Here is a 13101-nt window from a genome sequence, read left to right as displayed (position 1 = left end):
ACGTCTTTCTTATTACTATAGTTTTTGTCGGATTGGTTCGACTAGTTATATTGCTTTGGAATGTTACATTATTTATATTGGTTTATGTTTAATCTATTTTAGACTCGGAATTGGATAAGCATGTTATATTAACTGTTAAATATTATAACTGCTAGATTTAGGCTGAAGTCTTGGTTGCCCCCGAGCATTGGTTTTCTGCAGGTTTATGTGTTTGTATGTTAATTGAAAGGCTAGCTACGGGTTTTGGTACTACATTACCCATACCCTAGCGCCGGTCGCGATTCATGAAAATGGGTCGTGACACACGACATATAGCAACACAAGACGACGATGATCCATACGGAAATCAACACAACAGAATAACACAACTCAAACGATTCTGATAGCCCAATAATCAAGGATACTAATAATCATAAAAGTTACGAAATCATGGCCCAAGAATATGTGGAATAATCGGCAGTAACTAATAAAATCAAGAAACAGTTTAAGCAAACTGAAAACGGTAAACCGTTCGGTGATTGAAACGAGTTCGATTGCATACCGTTAAGCCAAATCGAGATTGAGAATCGTAGAGGCGTGAGTCTAGAATCTCTGAGATGAAACGGAATTGATTTCAATCTAACAACGAACAAAGAACGAATCAAATTACTAAATTTCGTTTCTAACGCAAAACTAAGAACTCAAGAGATGAAACTTACCGCTTTGCAACGAAGAACGAAATAGAACGTCCTTAGGATTGAGAATCAAACGGAACAAGGATGGCAATACCATAATCGGTAGCGGCATAATGATGAACGAACAATTTAAAAGAGTTCGAAGATACTTATTGGTATACACAGAGATTGAGAGGACGATTTGTGAGAGTAAGATTTGTGTGTTATGGGGGTGATAGCCGGCTAGGGTTAGAGAATAACGAGATGGAGTAGGGTTTAGAAAAGTTACGTACATAAACGTAACAATATATGAACAGATATGTTCTATAGCTTCACAATTTTATTAGATAATAATGTTAACAATATAGGCTAATGCATGGGCTTAATGAATACTTAATGTGATAATGCCCACACCTAAAAGCAAAATGGTTAACAATAAGTGGCAGTTTGCATGGGCCAATGCATGGGTTTAATGAATTTAAATAATCTATGACCAAACCGACTCAATTAATTACCGGAAATCATCGAAACGAAAATAAGATTTTTACGGGGTATTATAGTAACATTATAAACGTTTGGATTTGTTTCGTAACATTTTAAAAATTTGGCCTAAATCGCAAAAAGGTGAAACGCTTGGATTTGTTTCCTAATGTTCAAAACATTTAGCTTAAATTTCTAAAAAGGTGAAACGTTTGGATTTGCTTTGTAACGTTTTAAGTGTTTGGATTTGTATCGAAATATTCTAAACGTTTAGCTTAATTCGCTAAAATCAGGAAACGTTAGGATTTTGTTTCGTAACGTCTTAAACGTTTGGATTGGTTTCGTAACGATTTAAACGTTTGGCTTAAATCGCTAAAAATGTGAAACGTTTGAATTTGTTTCATGACGTTTGGAAACGTTTGACTTAAATCGCTAAAAAGGTGAAACGTCTGGATTTGTTTCATAACGTTTTAAACGTTTGGCTTAAATCGCTAAAAAGGTGAAACGTTAGGATCTGTTCCGTAACGTTTTAAACGTTTGGCTTAAATCGCTAAAAAGGTGAAACGTTTGGATTTGTTTCGTAACGTTTGGCTTAAATCGCTAAAAAGGTGAAACGTTAGGATTTGTTTCGCAACGTTTAAAACGTTTGGCTTAAATCTCAAAAAAGATGAAACGTGTCGATTTGTTTCGCAACGTTTTAAACATTTTGCGTAAATCGCTAAAATAGTGAATCGTTATGATTTCTTTCGTAACATTTTAAACGTTTGGCTTAAATCGCTAAAAAGGGGAAACATTAGGATTTGTTTCGTAACGTTTTAAACGTTTGGCTTAAATCGCTAAAAATATGAAACGTTAGTATTTGTTTCGTAACGTTTTAAACGTTTGGATTGGTTTCGTAACATATTAAACGTTTGGCTTAAATCGCTAAAAAGTGAAACATTTAGATTTGTTTTGTAATGTTTGTAAATGTTTCGCTGAAACCTCTATAAAGGTGAAGTGTTTGCATTTGTTCCGTAACGTTTTAAACGTTTGGATTGGTTTCAGACCATATTAAATGTTTGGCTTAAATCGCTAAAAAGGTGGAACGTTAGGATTTGTTACGTAACGTTTTAAACATTTGAATTTTTTTCGTAACGTTTTAAACGTTTTGCTTAAATTGTTAAAAAGGGGAAACGTTTGGATTCGTTTCGTAACGTTTTAAATGTTTGGCTTAAAACGCTAAAAAGGTGAAACGTTTGAATTTGTTTCGTAACGTTTGTAAATATTTGGCTTAAATCGCTAAAAAGGTGAAACATTTGGATTTGTTTCGTAACCTTTTAACCGTTTGGATTGGTTTCGTATCGTAACATTTTAAACGTTTGGCTTAAATTACTAAAAAGTGAAACGTTTGGATTTGTTTCGTAATGTTTGCAATCGCTTGGCTTAAACCTCTAAAAAGAGGAAACGTTTGGATTTTTATCGTAATGTTTTAAACGTTTGGATTGGTTTCGTACTATTTTAAATGTTTGGCATAAATAGCTAATATGGTTAAACATTGGGATTTGTTACGTAGCATTTTTACCATTTGGATTTGTTTCGTAATTTATTAAACGTTTGGCTTAAATCGCTAAAAGGGTGAAACGTTAAGATTTGTTTCGTAACATTTTAAACGTTTGGATTGGTTTTGCAACGTTTTAAACGTTTGGCTTAAATCGCTAAAAAGGTAAAACGTTTGGATTTGTTTCGTACCTTTTGTAAACCTTTGGCTTAAATCTCTAAAAAGGTGATACGTTTGGATTTGTTTTGTAACATTTTAAACGTTTGAATTGGTTTCTTCACGTTTTAAACGTTACGCTTAATTTGCAAAATAGGTGAAACGTTTGGATTTGTTTCTTAATTTTTTAAACATTTTAATTTGTTTCGTAACGTTTTAAACGATTGGCTTAAATTTCTAAAAAAGTGAAACGTTAGGATTTGTTTTGTAACGTTTTAAACTTTTGGCTGAAATCGCTAAAAAAGTGAAACGTTAGAATTTTTTACTTAACGTTTTAAACGTTTGGATTTGTTTCGTAACATTTTAAACGTTTGGATTTGTTTCGTAACATTTTGAACGTTTGGCTTAAATCGCTAAAAAGGTGAAACATTTGGATTTGTTTCATAACGTTTTATGCGTTTGGCTTATATCTTTACAAAGGAGAAACGTTACGATTTGTTTCGTAACGTTTTGCTTAAATCACTAAAACGGTGAAACTTAAGGATTTGATTCGTAACATTTAAAGCTTTGGATTTTTTTTGTAACGTTTTACACGTTTGGCTCAAATCGCTAAGAAGGTGAAACGTTTGGATTTGTTTCCTAATGTTTAAAAAGTTTGGATTTGTTTCGTAACGTTTTTAAAGTTTGGATTGATTTCGTAACATTTTAAACGTTTGGCTTAAATAGATAAAAAGGTGAAACAATTGTATTTGTTTCATAACGTTTGTAAACGTTTTGCTTAAATCACTAAAAAAGGTGAAAGTATAGCATTTGTTTCGTAACGTTTTAAACGTTTGGATTTGTTTCATAACGTTTTAAACGTTTGGATTTAATTCGTAACGTTTTAAACGTTTGGATTTGTTTCGTAACGTTTTAAACGTTTCACTTAAATCGCTAAAAAGGTGAAACGTTTGCATTTTGTTTCCTAACCTTTATAACGTTTAGCTTAAATTGCTAAAAGGGTGAAATGTTTGGATTTGTTTCGTAACGTTTGTATTGGTTTCGTAACATTTTATACGTTTGGGTTATATTGATAAAAAGGTATAACATTTGGATTTGTTTCGTATCATTTGGCTTAAATCTCTAAAAAGCTGAAATGTTTGGATTTGTTTCGTAACGTTTTAAACGTTTGGATTAATTTCGTAACGTTTCAAACGTTTGGCATAAATCGCTAAAAAGTTCAAACGTTTGGATTTTTGTTTTGTAACGTTTGTAAACGGCTTCAATTGTTAAAAAGGTGAAACCATTATATTTGTTTCATAACGTTTTAAATGTTTGGATTGGTTTTGTAACATTTGTAACGTTTGACTTAAATTGATAAAAAGGTGAAACGTTTGGATATATTTCATCACGTTTGGAAACATTTGGCTTAACTGCTAAAAAGGTGAAACATTTGGATTTGTTTCGTAACATTTTTTTAATTTGGATTCATTTCGTAACATTTTAAACGTTTGGCTTAAATTGATAAAAAGGTAAACCGCTTGGATTTGTTTTGTAACGTTTTAAACGTTTGGATTGGTTTCATAGCGTTTTAAATGTTTGGCTTAAACCGCTAAAAAGCTGAAACGTTTGGATTTGTTTTGTACTGTTTGTAAACGTTTGGCTTAAATCGCTAAAAAGGTAAAACGTTTGGGTTTGTTTCGTAATGTTTTAAACGTTTGGCTTATAAAGATAAAAAGTAGAAACCTTTGGATTGGTTTCTTAAACGTGTAAATTGATAAAAAGGTGAAACACTTGGATTTTTTTTTAATGTTTGTAAACGTTTGGCTTAAACCTCAAAAAAGGGGAAACGTGTGGAATTGTTTCATAACGTTTTAAACATTTTGCTTAAATCGCTAAAACAGTGAATCGTTATGATTATTTCGTAACGTTTTAAACGTTTGTCTTAAATCGCTAAAAATGAGAAAATTTAGGATTTGTTTCGTAACGTTTTAAACGTTTGGATTGGTTTCGTAACGTTTTAAACGTTTGGCTTAAATCGCTAAAAAGTGAAACTTTTAGATTTGTTTCATAATGTTTGTAAACGTTTCGCTGAAACCTCTATAAAGGTGAAACGTTTGGATTTGTTTTGTAACGTATTAAACGGTTGGATTGGTTTCAGACCATATTAAATGTTTGGCTTAAATAGCTAAAAAGGTGGAACGTTAGGATTTGTTACGTAACGTTTTAAACATTTGGATTTTTTTCGTAACGTTTTAAACATTTAGATTTGTTTCGTAACTTTTTAAATATTTGGCCTAAATCGTTAAAAAGGGGAAACATAATGATTCCTTTCGTAGCGTATTAAACGTTTTGATTGGTTTCATAATGTTTTAAACGTTTGGCTTCAATCGCTAAAAAGGTGAAAAGTTTGAATTTGTTTTGTAACGTTTGTAAACATTTGGCTTAAATCGCCAAATAGGTGAAACATTTGGATTTGTTTCGTAACCATTTAAACATTTGGATTGGTTTCATAACATTTTAAACGTTTTGCTTAAATTACTTAAAAGGTGAAACGTTAGGATTTGTTTCGTAACGTTTTAAACATTTGGCTTAAATCGCTAAAAAGGTGAAACGTTTGGATTGGTTTTGTAATGTTTGTAAACGTGTGGCTTGAACCTCAAAAAAGGCGAAACGTTAGGATTTGTTTCGTAACGTTTTAAACATTTTCCTTAAATCGCTAAAAAGGTGATTTTTTATGGTTTGTTTCGTAACATTTTTAACGTTTTGAGTGGTTTTGTAATGTTTGGCTTAAATCGCTAAAAAAGTGAAACGTTTCGATTTGTTTCTAATGTTTGTAATCGTTTGCCTTAAACCTCTAAAAAGAGGAAACGTTTGGATTTCTATCTTGATGGTTTAAACGTTTGGATTTGGTTTCGTACCATTTTAAACGTTTGGCTTAAATAGCTAAAAATGCGAAACATTAGGATTTGTTACGTAACGTTTTATCCATTTGGATTTTTTTCGTAATTTTTTTAAACGTTTGGCTTAAATCTCTAGAAGGGAAAAACATTAGGATTTGTTTCGTAACATTTTAAACGTTTGGATTTATTTTGCAACGTTTTAAAGGTTTGGCTTAAATCGCTAAAAAGGTGAAACGTTGGATTTGTTTCGTAACGTTTGGGTTAAATCGCTAAAAACGTGATACATTTGGATTTATTTCGTAACGCAAAAAAGTGGAAACGTTTGGATTGGTTTCATAACGTTTTAAACGTTAGGCTTAAATTGTAAAAAAGGGGAAACGTTTGGATTTGTTTCGTAACTTTTTAAACGTTTGAATTTGTTTTGTAATGTTTTAAACGTTTGGCTTAAATTGCTAAAAAGGTGAAATGTTAGGATTTGTTTAGTAATTTTTTAGACATTTGGCTGAAATCGCTAAAAAGGTGAAACGTTTGGATTTGTTTCGTAACTTTTTAAACGTTTGGATTGGTTTCATAACGTTTTAAACGTTAGGCTTAAATTGCAAAAAAGGTGAAACGTTTGGATTCGTTTTGTAACTTATTAAACGTTTGAATTTATTTTGTAATGTTTTAAATGTTTGGCTTAAATTGCTAAAAAGATGAAACGTTAGAATTTGTTTTGTAACGTTTTAAACTTTTGGCTGAAATCGCTAAAAAGGTGAAACGTTAGAATTTTTTACGTACCATTTTAAACGTTTGGATTTCTTTCGTAACGTTTTAAACGTTTGGCTTAAATCGCTAAATGTCACGACCCATTTTCATGAATCGTGACCGGCGCTAGGGTATGGGTATGGTTGTACCAAAACTCGTAGCTAGCCTTGCGGATAATCAATTTATAACATTTAAAACAATGTACCTGCAAAAAACCACATGCTCGAGGGCAACCGAGACTCCAACCTAGTCTAGCAGTACATTTAAGCAACATATATTCAAAGTATACTTAATCTCAAATTAAACTCCAACAGCATGGTAAATAATATATAATACCAAAATCTCCGTAATCATGCCAAAACTAATAAAATAATAGTTGGACCATACCAACAAATAATAATCTAAAATATAAGTATAAGACTAAAACATGAATAATCTAATACTACTACTACTGCGGTCTAAGAGTTTAAAACAATTCGACTCTTTTATTCTGAAAATAAAATAAAGAACCTCCGAGAATGAAGAAACGGAGATCGGCCAAATGCTCAAATCACAAACCTGGAAAATTTGGGAAAACAACGGGGTCAGATTTACTTAGTAGAGTTTATATAACCATTTACATTTAATAAGTTGAAAACCTTTAAAAATGTTTAATAAAACATTTTCATTATGGATTATCAATGAAACCCTAAACCACAATTCTAAATCCATTGTCGTGTCGGTGAGACATATCTCAATAACCGATTCCCGACTATCACTTAATAAATAGTTAGCCCAGGAGACGTATCTTCCACCGGTGCCCTCACTAAGGTGAGATGTATCTCAAACCTACCTCAATACCATAATCATTACCGGTGCGCACGCAGTCCCGATGATGCCCATCGAGTAGCACCTTCCAAATCAAATCCACAATGCGGAAAACAAATCAAAAGCTGTTTATCTATATATATATATATATATATATATATATATATATATATATATATATATATATATATATATATATATATATATATATACAAAATACAAAATTTGCTTAATAAAGAGGTATATAGAGATATAAACTCATTGCTTGCTATTCCACGTGAAACCTGACAAGCAATCTAACTCTGGTTCGCCTCTGATGTACGAACAGTCGATGAGTCTAGACAATAAAATCATAGTTAAAAACAGACCCTAACTCTAGAGAGTACTAGACACCACATAAGACTAGCACAAACGAAAATTCAATATAAAGTCGAGTTAGAGTAATCATAAAACTCAAATAATAATAAAGCCATAAACAATCACGTCTATTGAGTTCCCACTTTAAAATCCGTTTCAGAATATATTATTTAAATATTATTTAAATAATAAAATAGATCAATTTTTAAATAGTGGGTTAGCCGAGTTACCGATAACTATCAAGCTACCTCACATGTCGTGTAATCCAAGTCTAACCCAACCCAAAATATTTTATCAAAAATATAAAGCAGAGTTTATAATTCTCAAAAATAACTTTGATAAAATAATTATATTTATATCCAATTATAAACCATAGTTTATAATTATAGAAACAAGTTTGATAAAATAATAATTAAAATTTAAAACGGATCGAACTCAATAACTTAAAATACAAGTAACCAATAGTTAATGATAAAAATTACTTAACTAAAATAAATTAAGAAAAATAATTGAAAGCTAAAATGTGAATTAGCCAAATTGGCACGTCAAGCCAATAATTCTCAAATGATAATTTTCCGAGTAATTATCTGATTAAAAGATTAAAATATAAATATCATTTTTAAAATATAATAATCAAAGCCATTTAAATTATAATCGGATTAATATTATTTAAATTTAAATAATATTATCAAACAAAAATTTATAAATTAAAACGATAATCAAAAGTCCGGTTTCGAAATCAGTGTTTAACCAAACTAAATAACTATTTAATAACATTCAAAAAATATTATATTTAAGCACCATAATTTGGCACTTTATTAGTAATTGTACAACAACCAACCAATCAAAAATTTGGAAATCAAGTGGCCATGCAATTATTAATCAATCCATAGAAAATAACCCATACAATTTAAGTATCCACTCACGCCAATTATAATAAGAACACAAACATATTAGCCAATAATTAACTTTGAACACAATCATGAAACAATTTCAAATATCAACAAAATAGCCACAGCAATTTGAATGCAATTACTCCCGCCACGGTCAAAAGAAACTCAAAACAGAAAAGCCAAACATAATCCTAAGCTTAAAACAAAATAAACAAGATTGGCAGCCAAATGCAGAGAATGACCAAGGAATGAAACATTATCGTTTGATGAAAACCAAACATCAGTAAAGAATAAATTCTCAGACCTACGACTCACAAATCACAGAAAGTGCACACCCAACATATGGGAATGACATCAAAAAATAAGAATTTAATCTGCAGAACTAAGACATGAATATCACAGTTATATGCAATAAAAAATCGATGAAACGACGACGCTTAGTACAGAGAAATTAACGTACCAAATTCAATTCTGAAGCTTAGGAATTGTAAAAGATTGTGTCTACTACAGCTGAGACGAGATGGATCTCACTTCGATGCTACCACGAAGGAGAACGAGCTAATAAACGGAGGTGTCGATTATAACCAAAACTAAAAATAAAAGCGTAAACTTACCGAATTTTGTAGGGAAAAAGAGAGGAGTTGCAGCGTGTGATTTCAAAGAATATTAAGATGTAATGACGGCTAGGATTTTGTGTGAAGAAAGGAATAAATTAGGGTTGAAATTTGAGTTTAAATAGGAGACGAAAGAGTTCTTAAATAAGGCAAAAGAACCATACCTTAATAACATCTGATATATGGCACAGATCTTGCATCGGCCATAACCAAGCCCATGCAAGAGAAGTAGAAATAATTAACCAACAGGCCAACCAACAATTAATCAATCCATGGGTCAAACCGAACCAAACATAATCCAAATAATTTCCTAAATCCACGAATCGAACCACGAATCCGCAATGACCTAAAGAAAAATGACAGGGAACTAATTGAAAAAAAAAATTAAAAACAATCGGCGTATTACGTTCTCTCCAACTTATAAAAAAAATTCGTCCTCGAATTTACCACAATGCCAAAGTACTATAAAATCAATTATAGCACGCAAGAAATCATCATAACTCAAATACGGAGCAACGCATCCTCACGGAACGAAAGAAAAAAATTATGCATCACAATATCTGATTCTCATAATCACCTTACAACCGAGTGACAACATAACGGAAATCAAAATAAAAACCGCCTAATTCAACCTAAGCAAAAACACCACCGCAATCTCAATAGATTAAACCAAACTCTTACCCAAAGGTAATCCTATCGTAAAGACAACTGAGGCGAGTCAAAGCAAAACGAACATAATTTAATCGAAAATACACTGAAGATAAATGGGGTGTTACATTCTCCTTAACTTAAAGAAATACGACCCTAAATTTAAAACTAGGTCAAAAATTTGAATGATCACCACATGCTTACGCGAAAAATTCTTAGTTCAACAATTTGCTACTTCAAACGACTTCTCAAAAGCCACGTGTGAACGAATTAAAATTAATTTTCTAGCCGAAAATAACCAACACGCTATATGAGAAAAAAAATCTCAAAATTAGCAAGCTCAAAACTCAAGGACTATCGAGCAACACTAGCAGTGTAGGAACAATCCCAAAAATTCATTCGCGATATTACTAAACCAAACACCAATGCTACCACCAAAAATCTACAGACACTCTCAATTGAAAATAATCTTACATTCCTTAATGCCTACGCACTATATATCCTATAGTGGTCGCAGCACCAAATACTTCATAAGAAAAACTTAAAACGCCCGTTTAACAAGCATATAAGTAGATCAAAATGTCATCCTAATTAAATAAGCTATTATAAATGACGGCTGAAAACTAAACACTATAAAAATCGTCTCGGTTCAAGTAATTAAAATCAGTGCGACAATATCATCAACTTCGTGTACCAAGACGTAAAGAAAACATATAAAATTTCTAAAGAAAACCTAACTTAAACTTCTGATAACAAAATTTTCATCTTCCAAATTTTTCCAATTATTGTAACCTTTACAAAAAATTTCAGATCAGATCGTAATTAATCGGTTTATTGGTTCTGCTCAAATTTGTTTTTTAATGAAAAATGCTTTTCGCAACCACAAATTATATAATAACACAATCCGCCTTTAATTTGAAATTATTAATGTCATCAGTTTAATTTCATTTTCAACCAAAGATAATTAACTCGTTGAAAAATTCCTTAGTTTCGTAACGCATTCAACAAAATAAAACACTCTCAATTTGAAATCATAACTGTAACTTACTTTCAAAATAAATTCATGGTTTTAATAAATTGTTCATTTAGAAAAATCTTGAAATCCTCTTTTAAATTAAACTGAAAAAAAATCACCATTTTCTCCAAAAATAAATTTTTGCAAATAAGAATCCCTTTGTTTACGAAATAATTTCCATACTGTTACTAAAACCTTTTTAAACAGAAATCGAATTTGTGAAAATAAAATTTCTTTTAAGTCTTTCGGTGTAAATAAACACGCAGAGTATAACCAATTTCCTTAAATCAAAAATCCTCAAACTATATACTCTACGCTGACACAATCCTTTAATCCGAACTCAAATTTTTCCCGCACTTACCACCACTAAACCTCGAGTACAAGTTTATAATCATAGCTCCTCTTTACCAAAAACATATACTCAAAAAATATAAAAACCTTACAATGCAATTTCTCTTAAATTACCACCGTCATCACAGAATATTTGTTTAGATACCAACCAAAATTTCAAAATCGTTTGCAATTTATAAACTTTTTAAACACCATTAATTTTCACAATTTAACTCGCGAGTTTATAACAAAACATTTTTCTTAAAAAGCTTTACTGATAATTTTTTTTTTCATAATTGTGCGCCAGGGTGATGACAGATCTCATCCTCAAAGAGTTGCATTCAACCCTAATCATTTAATGTCGTGATGAATCTACTAAATGAATGCATCAATTATCTATTTCTCTTTTAATTAGTAATCCTACTCAATGCTCAATGAAGTTTCCTATTAGTGACATTTCAAATGCATGTTCATGACATGTCTGGGCACAATTACGTGATAAAAACATTTCAATTACTTTAACAAGTTAACATTTGAAATCAATTTTTTTTTTTCGAAACATTTTCTAGACATTACACCCTGTGAGACGTGCACTCGTCCTTCTTGACATATTTTCCCATCTCCATTATCCTAGTCCACTAATTTGAATCGTCACTAACGAAAAAACCCAATTCAGCAACGAAACTAAAACTTACCTATCAATGAATTCAACCTCAAATCAAATTGAAGAATTCTGCAAAGAAAACAGTGCAACACGACCGCCTTCACAGCCCCACCATCAGTTTCGGTATTCTACCGATCTACCTAAAGAAAACACCAGTGTATCACTACACTGATCAACCTCGAAACACAGTTTCCATATCTATTTGTGGAATGCCAAAAGCCAAAAAATTTGATACTCCAAATTTCTACAACGGATTCTAAAAACGCCTAACGCTCGAAACTTAACGCACAAGGCAAACACTTACGAGTAGAATTATTCCATCGGTGTTGAGTAGTATAACTCAAATCACCTTCCTCTGACAAGGATATATTCGTAACTCGAATCTACTAGCTACTCTTAAGAAACGCTCCTCAATTTTCTTGATACCAAAATTGATCACCTCGATTCCAGATTTTTAAACGTTTGATCCGGCTAAACCAATTATAACATCTAAACTAATCGCAGGGTTAAAACAAAGGTTCGAATCGTACATCGACACCAACACCAAAGTTAAGCTAAAGAAAAACTAGCGAGAAGTACCCTCACGTGATACTCCACACAATGAGGCAAACAAGAACAATAATTACCATGGTATAACTTAACCAAACATGAGAGACTTAACAAGGACGCGATAATATAGGTCGCGAAATTCACATAACAAAAAAAAACACTTAAGCATCTTGCAGTAAAATAATTACTCATTAGGGTCAGTAAACAATATTATACCAAAGATTTGAGCATGCAACAACTTATCCGATCAATGTATTCCTACCGACATGGCAATAACTCAAACAACCCAACAATGATTAAAATATTAACTCATGTAATAACATGTCCAAAACGTCAAATCAGAATAAACCAAAATTGTGATTCTGATCAAAAAGTACGCATAAAAACCCATTTCGAAATATAAAACTTATAAATAAATTTCAAGTTCGTGTCGAGCCCCACAGTTTTAAAAAAATCATTTTCCGGAAAACCTCTTTACCAAGACAATGGTTAAAATTGTTCCCAAACGCCTCAATTTAAAATCATCGAGTTAGCCGAGTGATTACAACTTCCAAGCTCAACTCCAAATTTGTGTGACCCGAGTCACCCGCAATTACCATTTGTAAAATGTATTCAACACATTTACAAATTCGGAAAAACATATTTCAAAACAAATCTCAATATTCTCAAAATAAGGAGCTTGACGTCACCCAATAACAATATCAGACTCATCACCCAAATGAGAAAAAAAATTTCTTTAACAATCTTTTCAGAAACACAAGCTTCAATC

Source organism: Mercurialis annua, linkage group LG1-X (assembly GCF_937616625.2).
Source record: "Mercurialis annua linkage group LG1-X, ddMerAnnu1.2, whole genome shotgun sequence".
NCBI classification, from domain to species: Eukaryota; Viridiplantae; Streptophyta; class Magnoliopsida; order Malpighiales; family Euphorbiaceae; genus Mercurialis; species Mercurialis annua.
Note: the sequence above shows the minus strand (reverse complement) of the source record.